The 12,329-nt window shown below is 40.2% G+C and overlaps 1 protein-coding gene across 1 annotated transcript in view; it reads right to left on the bottom strand.

The window, feature by feature from the left end:
• DLGAP2 (DLG associated protein 2) overlaps positions 1-12,329 on the bottom strand; it is a 453,649-nt gene that overhangs the window by 361,797 nt on the left and 79,523 nt on the right. The gene's annotated exons all lie outside the window — the stretch shown is intronic.

Here is a 12,329-nt window from a genome sequence, read left to right as displayed (position 1 = left end):
GGCCACACTCCAAAATTGTGTGGCCATAGATTTCCTCCTGCTGCTGGATGGACACAAGTGCCAGGAATTTGAAGGACTGTGCTGCGTGAACCTAGCATCAAAAGCACCAATCAAAATGTCCACACGGCTCTCCAAGAAGCGAAAAGCCTGATCAGACGAGTCAAGCAGGAATCCGAGGACTGGTTCAGCAGATTGTTCAAGGACTGGGGACTCTCGGGGTGGTGGACCTCTATAATTAGGACAATTTTGTTGTTTTTTGTTGTTCTTTTCCTAGTCATGTTAGCATTTGGTATTCTACGTCACATACTCTTAAAGGCTATCAGCGGTTTGGTCTCCAGTACCGCAGAAGTCAACTGCTCAGAGTTTGTGGAACTAAAGCAAATTGACAGGCCTGCAAACCATGAGTGGTGGACAAATTCATAATCAGCATCAGAAATAATCTGGCGCATTTCCTTTTAATTTTAGTTAACAGAAAAGGTGGAGGTGTTGTATTGCACTAAATAGTTTATTTAGTAGTTGTTCTGCACTGGGTAACAGAAATCCTGTACTGAGTGCGGTATGTCATGTAGATTATTCCCCCTTCCTCATCACGTGGTTTCTCCCCATGCACTCCTTTCTACACACCTGGTGGTCTGCCCCATGGATACCCCTCCCCTCGCCCCTCCCCAATGGCATCCCATTGGCCATGGTCCTCTTTCCCCGCCCCCTTTCCCCTGGGGGATAAAACCCCACTGCAGGTAAAGGTTCGGCCTCTTTTGCCACCTGGTGGTCGCTGCGGCCGGTGGTGTCCCATCACAAGCCAATAAACAGGATACTCGTCCCCATGTGGTGGAAGAGCGCTCCTCGTCTTTTATCTTGAGTCCATGCAGGTCTAAAAATCATTCTAGCAAAGTAAAAGTGTGGGCTTGGGTTCCAGCTAGCCGGATTGGACCCATACAAAGCCCAGAGAACCACAGATTATTGCACATACCAACTCATCACTGTGTTAGGAAAATTATTTAAGAGCAAGTAAAAGCCATCAAAGCTAGAAGATAAGTCTTCAGTGAAAATTAAATAGATACTTTACTGTTTAAATGGTTAAATGAACAACACCTGTCACCAGACAAATTTGGACAGATATTAGCAAAATGATTGTCCTGCTAAAGGGGAGGCTTATGATACAGTGCATTTGTTTACTGTGTCTTATCAGTATTACAGTTTCCATAGAAACAGGAGAGAGAAATTTTTAGCACTGGCAACAAATTGTAATGATCTTTGGTAAAGAATCATTATATATATTTAGTTCAAATACAATACATCAAAAAGATTTACACTCAGGTATATGAAGCATTGATTACTAGTCCTAATGGACAGATGCTCATGGCTGTAGATGATTTCCAAGTCTTTATGGTAATGAAAGAAAGGACACATCTCATAACACATGGTATTAACAGTCCATGCCATGCTGACCATTCCTCTTCAGATTTTCAGTTTTGTATTGCTTCATCCAACTGCCCTCCAAATTAGAAAGGAAGCAAAAAGTATTGAAGCATTTTCAATATATACATGCCTTTCCTGAAGCTTATCTTATCCCTTACATTTATAATCACCTGCAGCTTAACCATGATGTAATTTCTTATGCCTTGTGGGCTGATTTCTGTGAGTCACAATTTCCAAATATATTTGTGAAGGTGGTTCATGAATTAAACTTCTGTCAACTGAAACCTCCAGCATTGTTCTGCCCATGTTCAGTATGGAGGCTCATGGCTCACAAGTGTTAATGGTACAGTACAGAGGATCAGTCCCTGGTATATAAAGGACATTCAAGAAGCCATTACATAAGGTAAGAAAAACCACAAGTGCCCCCATGGCTTTTTGTCATCCCATCACTATTCTTTGGTAAGTTTAGGTTTCCTATATATACCACTGAAAATCTGCAGATGATTCATCCCCAGGATTTGCTGTCAAATGAGAACAGTTGTGAGTTATGCTTCTCATAGTTTCCCTGGTGCTGTACTCTCTACCCTCACTTCTTCCCTGATTTTAAGCTGTGTCCAGATAAGACCTGGGGAATTCTGGGACAGCAGCTTTGGCCAGATACATATTCAAACTCTCTCACTTAAGCATTTACCTACGTAAGTCCAGCAAACCAACATATTTGAATAAAATTAATACAACCTACAAGTGACAACATGCATCTAATCTTGTACAATGACTTCCACAGATACACTGAAATATCAGCCTCCTTTATGGTGAAACATCTTCACTTTCTCTAATCCTTCCCTGCCCCAATGATCTTTGTGTCAAGCAGGATAATAAGCTAATGTGTCCATTTTTGCTGTTCCCAAGCTCTTCCCCTGTTTTTCCCTGCCTAACAGAGTGGCTCCTCTTGGCTGGCAGACTGGGAGAGATTCTCTGGAGGTACAGCTGGTGTCTTAACCAATGCACAGTCATACTGAGACAACGAAACCACATGCATGGAAACATTTGCCACCGTTTAATCTCAAGTGCAGAGGGTGCAGCACTGCCTCTGGTAATACACTTCTACAATAAGTGCCACTTAAGGCTTTGGGGATCACGTGCATTATTGATGCACAAATGCTTGATATTTCCCATCGTGACAGAAAGGAGACAAGTGGTTAAATTGCTTCCTGTTGTGCATGACTGTAGACATTAGCCACCGTTATTTATAGCTCCTATAGTATCCCAAAAGGCAGGAGAACCACGTCATACAGCGTTACTCCAAATAAAATCATTCTAGCAAAGTAAACCATCTTAAACATAGAGAATATCACTGTAGAACAGAAAGCATGAACAGCTCAGCTGTTTTGATAACAAAATGTATGTGTTAGTACTCCCACCCAACAAGCTAATACAAGATGATTTAGGAAGGACATGAAAAACTGTACATTAATAGTCAGCTGAAAGAAAAAACATACATCTGGAAGAAGTTTCCTCATCAGTGCAAGGGGGCTGTCCTTTTCTGGAAAATGCACAAATATAATTAAAGAGAATGCTGATGGTTTTAATCATGGAGATGCTTACATGCTACATCTCTTTTAAACTGTTATTCTATCCTAGGGAATTAAACCCTAGTCCAAAACATGAGGCAGATTATTCCAAATTAACAAGCATGCCTTAGAGCAGGGAAAGATTGTTCAGGCATCTTATGAAAATAAAAGTTACCTAACCCTGTGGGCATCTTAGATACAGAATCCAATTCCCCATACTTTCCCACTTTTCTAGTAAAAAGGGGTGGGAGGAGTGGGAGGCAGGTGAAGAAGGACAAAATACAGCAAACAAGAGTTTCATAAAACAGATTTCTTTAAAGAAGTTAGCAATGTGAGTTCTAGTCCTTATTTTCTCTAACTTACATTCTTTTTCCAAGAAAACTTTCATGAAAAATTCCATTATTCCCACAAACCTGAAAAAAAATGTTTTGCTCTTCAAAACTTAGAAGAACTTCCACCAAATTGAAGGATTGTTATACAAATTATGGGACTCTGGAATAAAAGACTGGTAGTCACTTCCAGTGGTGTTTTGATTGCTTACTCCTCTCAGGACAGGGTGTCTTCAAAGCTCAGGAACAGATATATTTTTAAGATAACAATCTACTTACAATTAAATGGCAATTTAAGAGAAAAAGGAATATAATTAAAATGTTTTAAAAATGGTAGCAAACAAAACATGTTTTTTACTTCTATACTTTGCACAACAGACTTATGTATTTAAGGCATACCAGCCAAGAGGTCTGTTCTTGCTTCAGAGGTGCCTCAACGTAGCTGGAGAGGCAGGATGCTACTGAAGCAAGGAATCCAGATACTTTTGTGCAGGCACCCCTGAGAGCTTTAAAAGGTAAGGGAATAGCTTTTTTGGCCTACAGTCAAATTTCTCTGAGGGTAATGAAATATCAGTGTGGTCCACTGAACCCACGTAAAACCAATTAATTAAAGAATCCTTCAGCATTATAGCTCTATTCCTCTGAGATCTATAAGAATTCCCAGTGCTCCTCACCATTAACTTATAGTTGTTCTAGAAGAACATACTAACAGTTTTCCTTACTCACTGTATGAGTAGAAATGTCTGTATTTTGATTTCTGTGCTCAATTACACACTCCTTACCTCTACCCACACACTGCACTGTGTTGGCCAAGCTGTACCTTTTGGCAGTGATCTTCAAAACCACGTTCCTCCACGAGAGAGTGCCCGTGTACAGTACTCACACACTCAGAGCCCCTCAGTCCACGTGATTTACATAATGCCTGGGCAACCGTTTCACAAATAGATGCAAGCACGAAAAAATAAAAATCCCAAACGGTGGCATATAAAAATCAGTCATTCTTCATACAGCTTTTATTTATCAAGACCTTCTCACATTATTAGCATGGTCAGTTATCAGAGCTGCCTGCTGCTTCTGCGTCTGAGGATGCACAGTTCTCTCTTCCTTCAGCAGCTGAACTGTACACATGGAAATGCTTTAGAAAACATTTCAGAAGTAAAGGTCAAGTAAGCTTTCTTGAAAGGGATGCTGCTTTCTGGAGAAAATTTCCTTCCTACGCACTTTTAGCTACCAAGACTCTTGCGACATTAGGCAAAGACTGTGAACACGCATGCCCACATCTGCCTCTAGAATTAAGCCTCACCCAGTCAGAATTCTTTCTTCAGTACCTGTTTGCCCCACACATAGGAGGGTGAGACTGTTGGGAAAGTGCTATTTTACAGCTAATGCTTTACACTCAGTCCTGCGAACACAGGACACTTGCCCTTCAGGGGAGCGTATTTTATCAATATTGAAACATTTAACATGACATCTAAACATCAGAGAAGTATTTTGTTCAGTGTTTTGGTTTTAAGACTACATAATTTTGGGTGAAGCAAAACTGTGACTTCTCATAACAGTAATAAAAGTGGAAAAACATCTCCTTGGATGAACTAGTGGTAGTAGGGGACCTGGAACTCCAAAAAGGTCATTGAACTATGCTTGCAACCAACTAGGACACCATGCAAAGACTGAAGCACCAGCACTGTGTACTCTGATCATTCTTTTTACTCTACAAGCAGAATGGCACAGAGATCTGTGCCAGCTGGAGCCTTAAAACATTTTTTTGCTCACACATATACAGAGTCTTCTAGCGTGCCCAATTATTTTAAGTGGACTAATAGGTGTTGATTAGTTTTATAGCTGCCTTGATACTGAATTCTGAGGTCCTATTGGTCTTGAGATAATAGACATGGTCCCTTTGAAGTATGAGTCCAGCCCAACCTGTCTATATTTTTGCTCTCATGGAGACCAGATTTTAGTGGATCAAGATGAACAATCCTAGGTACATACAGATCCAATGAGACAAAGCTGTCTTCTGGCTAGTTTGAGATGGAAAGTGTATAGCTCCCTAATCTAGATAGACATCTAGCAGTACTAAGTCTAAAATGGCCACTGGGTATTGTCACACATCCTTTCATCAGTTTATTCATTCCCAGTCCAGTTCTTCCTTCTTCATCCTCTTCTAGTGATCAACACCTCTACAGAGTCATGGTAACAGGTATTGCTTGTAACAGCTCTGGTAATGAGTTTAATTCATTTTTGAATTTGCAGAAGCTGGCATCATATGCCTATCCAACTAAAGCAAAACAACCTTGACACCAAGGTAAGAGAACTTCCGGATTAACTAGAAGATTAAGAAAGTACGTATTCTTCCTTTATTTTCTGCCCTCTAATTTCCATTTCCATGGAAACTGGGCTGGAAAGTACCAGCAGGCAGCCTGCAGCTGAACATCTGAATGAGAATGCTCATGTTTAACTCAGCAAGCAGACAGCAGGTGAAATCTGCAGGAACTGTCTAAAATCTATAACTACATCTTGAAAGCAAAAGGACAACTTCAGTTTCAGCAATGAGCTTCTACAGAGGATGCTATATCACCCCAGTGAATATTCTTGTGTGGCAGCAGTTGATAATTTGACTTCCTCATTGATTAAAGAGGATATGATAGGAAAAAACATTCTTTATCACATTGGCACAAGGCAAAAATTCATTACAATTAACTTAATACTTGGAAATGTTTAGATGGAATATGCTAGTGAATATGGTAAAGATATTTTTGTAACAGGACTCTGGCTTCTGAACACTATGCTGTAACTCCTTCTGTGAAATGAAACTGGCTGCTGTACAGTTCATACATACACATTGTCAGCCCAGTCATCTGGATGGCTCTTCTTACAAATATCCATTGCATTTCAACAAATATATATATACACACACACATATATAAAAATTAACTAGCAGGAAGCAATGTATTTGCTAGTTATAAAACACATTGGTTTTGAGCACTAATTCACACTACTTGTATTTTAAAAATCTAATAAGGTAACACTGTTGTAGTTAAATGGAAAAAAAGCTATGTTAACTTCTTTATCCAATTTAGTAAATTTTAGTGCAGGAATTCTATTTAATACCACCTTGGATTTTTCTCCAGGTCAATATTTGCTCTTCAAGCAACAGGAAGAAAAGCAAAGAAGCAAAGGATGAAACATTACTGTCCTGGGCTGCACTTTACCCAATGAAGAGATTGGTTATTATTAAATTCCTGCTTTTGTATATAAAGCAATTACCACTCTCTCAAGAAGATATTACTCATTCTCTGCAGAAAGCAGAACATCGGTTACACTTTTTTCAGTGCAATTTTAGGCAATGCAGTGGACAAAAGAGGATGATTATAATGAAGGATTTAACATCTTGCACAAGTTCAATATCAGCACATAAGAGCTGACCTGAAAATGGGTTATGAAGAAACTTGAGACAGCATCAATCTTTTTTCCTTTTTTTTTTTCCTAAGAGTGTTGCTCAAAGTTTAAGAGAGCTATTTATCAGAATCAAGTCAGCAAGATAGCTGCAGATGCTTTTTATTGTACCTATGTTCTCCTTCAGGATGAGAGGGAAAATTCAAGATTAAAGCATCAAAGAATGAATCAGCCCAAGAAGCTGCTAGTGACTATTGATTCATTCCTTCCTTTGGGATCTTCAGTGGGAAAAACGAGCCCAAAATTGCAGTCCACCACATACCAAACTCACGGCTACGATGGAAAAGAATAGTATAGAGGCTGTTTGTGCAATTTCCTCACATGATGGAAAACTAATAATTGTGTATCAAGAGCACAACAGAGACAGACAAAACACACAGCTATCAGCATCTCTGCAGTGCAAGAATGTCCATTTAACAGCTGCAGCAATGTAAAACTCACAGCAAGTGCCTTCTGTTAAGGAGTTCTATTATGTTTTACTTTACTAAGTGTATTTGGGCACACTTTGAGGATCATTTATTGGGCTAAGTCATGATACAGGGAGGCCTGGGATGAACAAAAATCAAATTCCAAATAATTCACTCTTCTGCTCTAAGACTGCTTAAATACAGTCTACACAAAAGCATAAGTTTTCAGATATATTTCTTCTTTTTATTTGCATGAAATTTTCTACAGCTGAACAACCCACATGTACTGCCTGAAGAGTTCTATTTCCAGCAAGACTGGAAATAAAAATAAATTTTGAAAATACATACATTTAAATAAAAAACAACCCACAGCACGCTACATTGACTTCTCTGTTTCAAATCAGCAGTCCCACTCCTCAATTTTTTGTTTTGTTTAGAAATGCCAAAACATATTGCATTTAATGGCTATCTTCATTTGGAGGGTAGAATCCAAGGGCACTGCTCATACTGCATGAACAGCTCTCTTATCCATTACCATATACAAGTACCTTACTAAGGGAGGGAGGAAGGACAGCTTTAGCATCTGCCTAAGGTTCACAGAAGTAATTCTCCAGAAACAGAAAGGACTTCTGCACTGGCTGAAGATTGCCCAGTAACAGGGGATAGATCATTGTTGGGAAATATTTATGAAGGGAATATGAGCTGACTGTATGTGCACACAGACAGTGGTGTTTGTCCATCAAAAGGGGTGGGTTATTTCACCCAGATGGAGTCTGGAGAGAGGGAGGGTTATAATTCAAGAAAATAAGCAAGCTGCTCCCCACCAGGTCATTAGTAGATTCACGCTGCTTCCCCTTACGATCTTGTTACTAACACATGTACAGAGCATGTAGCTGCTTTTCTTCCAATTAACTTTATAACTGCTAATGCATCCCAGTTGTTGCTGTCTGGTTAGGAGATGGAAAGAAACTGAGCAGGGCCATCAATACAACTATTACAGTATGGTTATGGCATATAAGATGGAAGTATAGAATAAAGGTTTCTAGTCTAGGATCTTTTGCTTCTTGAGTAATAGAATATGTGACAAAGTTTCTGTATACCAGCTGTCCTGGTTTGAAAAGGAAGTGAGTTTTTGGGATGCTGTGGTCACACCAATGGGTGCTCAGATTTGAATATTGGCACCTGGTGTGGCCACTGAGGACATGGATACCCCTCTGAGAACACGACGGGAGGTTAAAAGCACAGGGGGAAGCTCTCTTGGTTCCGGTGAGGAACGAGGTCAGAGCTCCCCTGCCCGGCTGCTGTGGGCTGGGCGAGGAAGGTACGCCGGGCCTTGGACAGAGCAGGCAGGTGAAGGGGCCTGCAGGATGGAAGGGTGGAGGAGCACTGAGAGACATCAGGCAGTCTCCCCACCAGGAGAGAGAGAGAGAGCGAGCGTGAGAGCTGGTGCCAGTGCTTGTGCCATCTTGAAATTCGATATCCTGTGCAGGCAGCACGGCTGGCTGAGAAGAAGGGCAGGGTGGTGCAGCGAGAAGGTGCCTGGCCTGGCCGGGAAGCTTAGGAGTTCTGGACAGGCAGAGCCTGAGATTTTAACACTTTTCTTGGATGATGGAAACCTTACAAATGCTGATCCTCCTGGAGCTGAATGAGAAGAGACATAGAGATGAAAAAGGAGGAAATGGGCTGGTGTAATGCAAGTTTGTGCAAGTGAAAGATGTCTGAAAGAAGTTAAGAAGAACCCTAGGTGGGTGGAGATGGTGGAGTGGCCTTTGGCTGGACTTTTCTTATATAGCTATGGACAGAACCATTTCTCCTGTGACACAGAGACTGCATTTAGGGGGAGGCAATGGCTTGGAGCCAAGGGAGTGCCGTGTTGTTATGTGAAGGAGTGCATAAACAGAGACGACAGATGAGGAGGGGGGTGGTTGGTGCCCTCGATCTTCAGTAGAGGAGAAGATCTCTGTTCTTGAGACCCCTCAGCCCCAGGGGGTGAATTTGGTGGGGACAGGTGCCCCAAGAGACTGTGCTCTTTTTGGAAGTGGGCAAAGCATCCTTAAAAGGGGAACCCTAGAGGCAGCTCTGGTCCATGTTCAGTGGTGAGAGCACTGGAAATGGAAGGAAGGTGTCATGATGGCAAATGATCTCCGGGTGGTGCCACGAGTGACATGGAAACACACGAGGCTTCAACTCTGTTTCCAGAGGAAGCCTATGGCACAAGAGGGACTCCTCTCCCCTTGAGGAACTGAGAATTGATTATCTGAAGGGTGGTGATGGACTAAAAGTTGGTGATCTGAGGGGTGGTAACTGAATTGAGAATCCAAGGTTTTGTCTTACTGTGTTGTGTTGAAATTTGGTGGGGGGAGGAGGAATGTTTTTGGAAGGTTTTTATTCTGAGTTCTGTGTGTGTTTCTTTTTACATATAATTGTAGGTTAATAAAGTTTCTTTCCTTTCTTCCTAAGTTGGAACCTGCTTTGCTCTGTTCCTGGTCACATCTCACAGCAGACACCAGGGAGAATATATTTTCATGGGGGCACTGGCATTGTGCCAGTATCAAACCATGACATTAGCTAGCACAATAACAAGCACACATTGTGCCAGTGCATGCTAGATAAACTTTTAATTAAGTAATGAAAATATCATTAATGGAAAGCCACAAATAAATGAATGCCTAAGAATTGAAACATCACTGTTAGCAAAGCTTAATGCAAGCAGCTACCAGCTGTATTCAGTGATTTATTTAGAGAATTCAATTTTGTAAAGTCTTTAAATGTTTGAAAATTAATAATTCTTTAACCTTGGAAACACCTAATCTTATTAAATATGTATCTTCTTCCAAAACTTTGTTTCTATGGGATGGCTGAATTTGAAAGTCTTTGCAGGATATATTTTTATAGCTAAGTTATAAACACTGAGAAAAACAGTTCATGGTAGAAGTACTAACACACAATCACCACTGGAAGGAGATCACTGTTCCCCTTGTAGCTATCTTTCCATGCATAGCTCTCTTCTCCAGTTTACAAATACAGAATACCCATACTGACAAAGTGTGGTCACTTCAAACTCCCACACAGTGTAAGGACAATGAGATGTGCAGCTTTCTAGAGTACAGGCAATCAGGGACAAATTGAATCTCAGGCTAATTGCATATATTCCCCAAGAATCAAACTTAGGTCTGAAGGGCAGCCAGACAAAAGGATGGTAACACTGGCCCCATCATTCCCAAGGGTTCATTTCTTTCCCTGGGGTGCAGCTCCAGTGCTGATAGCATGGAAGAGCCTGGTCATGGAGGCACTCTTGAATGAGGAGCCCAAGAATACCAAGCTGCCTTCACTTGAACTGCTGAACAGCTCTAAGTGAAGAAACTGCTACTGCCTCTCTCCCTTTCACCCATCCTACTCCCTACAGCATCTTGTTCTTCCCTAATGGTTTTGTCATCTCATTATATGGTTCTTCCCCCTTCTTTTCTCCCATCCCTCCATCAAGTCTATTTCTCCCTCTTCTTCTTTATTTATTAGGAACAACACCCAAGCCTGCACATTGCTTTGTTCCTCCAAATGTCAACAGCTGAACATAGACTTACAGCTCACAGCCAGGTAATTTTTCTGTGCTCACTGACTGAGAGCAAAACTGGACAAGATTATGTATGATGCATACATTTGAATGCAAATAGCACATTCCATATTTACACAAATTTACTGAATTTCTTGGTTTTAGTTTGGACTAGTTGATTTTGACCTAAAGTCTGACATGACAAAGGTTCATTTATCTCTATCAGATGCAATTAATCAAACTGTAATTCAGTCATTCTTTTAATCCAGAAAGGAGGTGAAAAATCCCCCATGTCCTGTCTGAACTCTCCTTCTCTTTGCCAAATGTTTAAACACTGTAAATAGGGGAAATGGAGGAAAATGGAACACAGATTTAATTTACTTTGCACCTGCTGGCAACTCCCCACTATATAGTAGGTAAACATAAAAAAAATACTACAGCAGTGACACAGATGCAATAGAACTTGCAGATATTTTCACAGATAAGTGTGCTTATGTGGTACAGAAGCTGTTACATACAAAGCCTGACAGATTTTCTCTTCAAAGAGCTTAGTTCAAAATTTTCAAAACCAAATTTTATATTAGCAAACCCCTCCTTTCTTATGTCCAAATGAAGGCATTATTGCAGATGACTGAGATTTTAGAGAAATGGTCTTCTTGCTATTGGTTGTAAAGAACTATTAATTACACCCTCTCCAGATAAATGGTCAGTCTTACCACCCAGCTCCAGGCCATCCCTTCATGTAACTCTGGCTCTGATATCTACATGATACACTTCTATATAAGTTAAGAGTTTGGTTGTCAATGGAATCTGGATCAAGATCCTATATTACAAATAAAAGGAAGAAAATAATTTGCACGCAATATCAGCAAAGGAGCACACAGACTGGGCTGAGATCATTACACCAAGCTCAGTTTTAGGAGCTCTTGAAATTGTTATGAAGGCCAAAGTCTGTCTGCAATTTGTTTGCTAATTATAAACTTCCCAATTCTTGCTGGAATGGGTGTGTTATGAACTATCTTACTAGAGTACTCCTATCACATTCACAATCTAAAATGGAAATCAGATTTTAAATTTCATTTGAACATTGGCAGGTAACCACAAATCCCACTACAGTTCAACACAGTTGTCAAGTTCTCTCTGTAATTACCTTTAGTGCAAACTGTACCTGAAATACAGGTAATAGCAAGCTAAGGAGCAAACTGGTTTATTTTAATGGTACCTACAGGGAGAAAGGGGTATGCAGATTTAAGAGATGCCAGCAATCACATATATTCTATTAAGAAGATACAGAAAAAAAGCTATATTTTTCTTCCTACTTCTCTACTTCCCTAAAATTATTCTGTCAAATCATATCCAGAGTTGCATATGCAGTCACTTTCACTCAATTTATAGTATTTTTGAAAGGTTTTTAAAACTTATTTTAAAATAAATTGGTTTTTCGTGTAATAAAAGAATGTAAAATTAAATCATGGCTTTCTTCTCTTCCAATATCATTCTCATCAATTTATTTATTCTTCCACAAACACATTAAGTTTCTTCTACAAAACAATAAAATATTGTTAGTGATACTGCTTCTGACTACTCCGTTAGTCTA

The sequence above is a fragment of the Molothrus aeneus genome, chromosome 3, assembly GCF_037042795.1.
Source record: "Molothrus aeneus isolate 106 chromosome 3, BPBGC_Maene_1.0, whole genome shotgun sequence".
Taxonomy (NCBI): domain Eukaryota; kingdom Metazoa; phylum Chordata; class Aves; order Passeriformes; family Icteridae; genus Molothrus; species Molothrus aeneus.
This window is presented reverse-complemented; position numbering and strand designations above follow the sequence as displayed.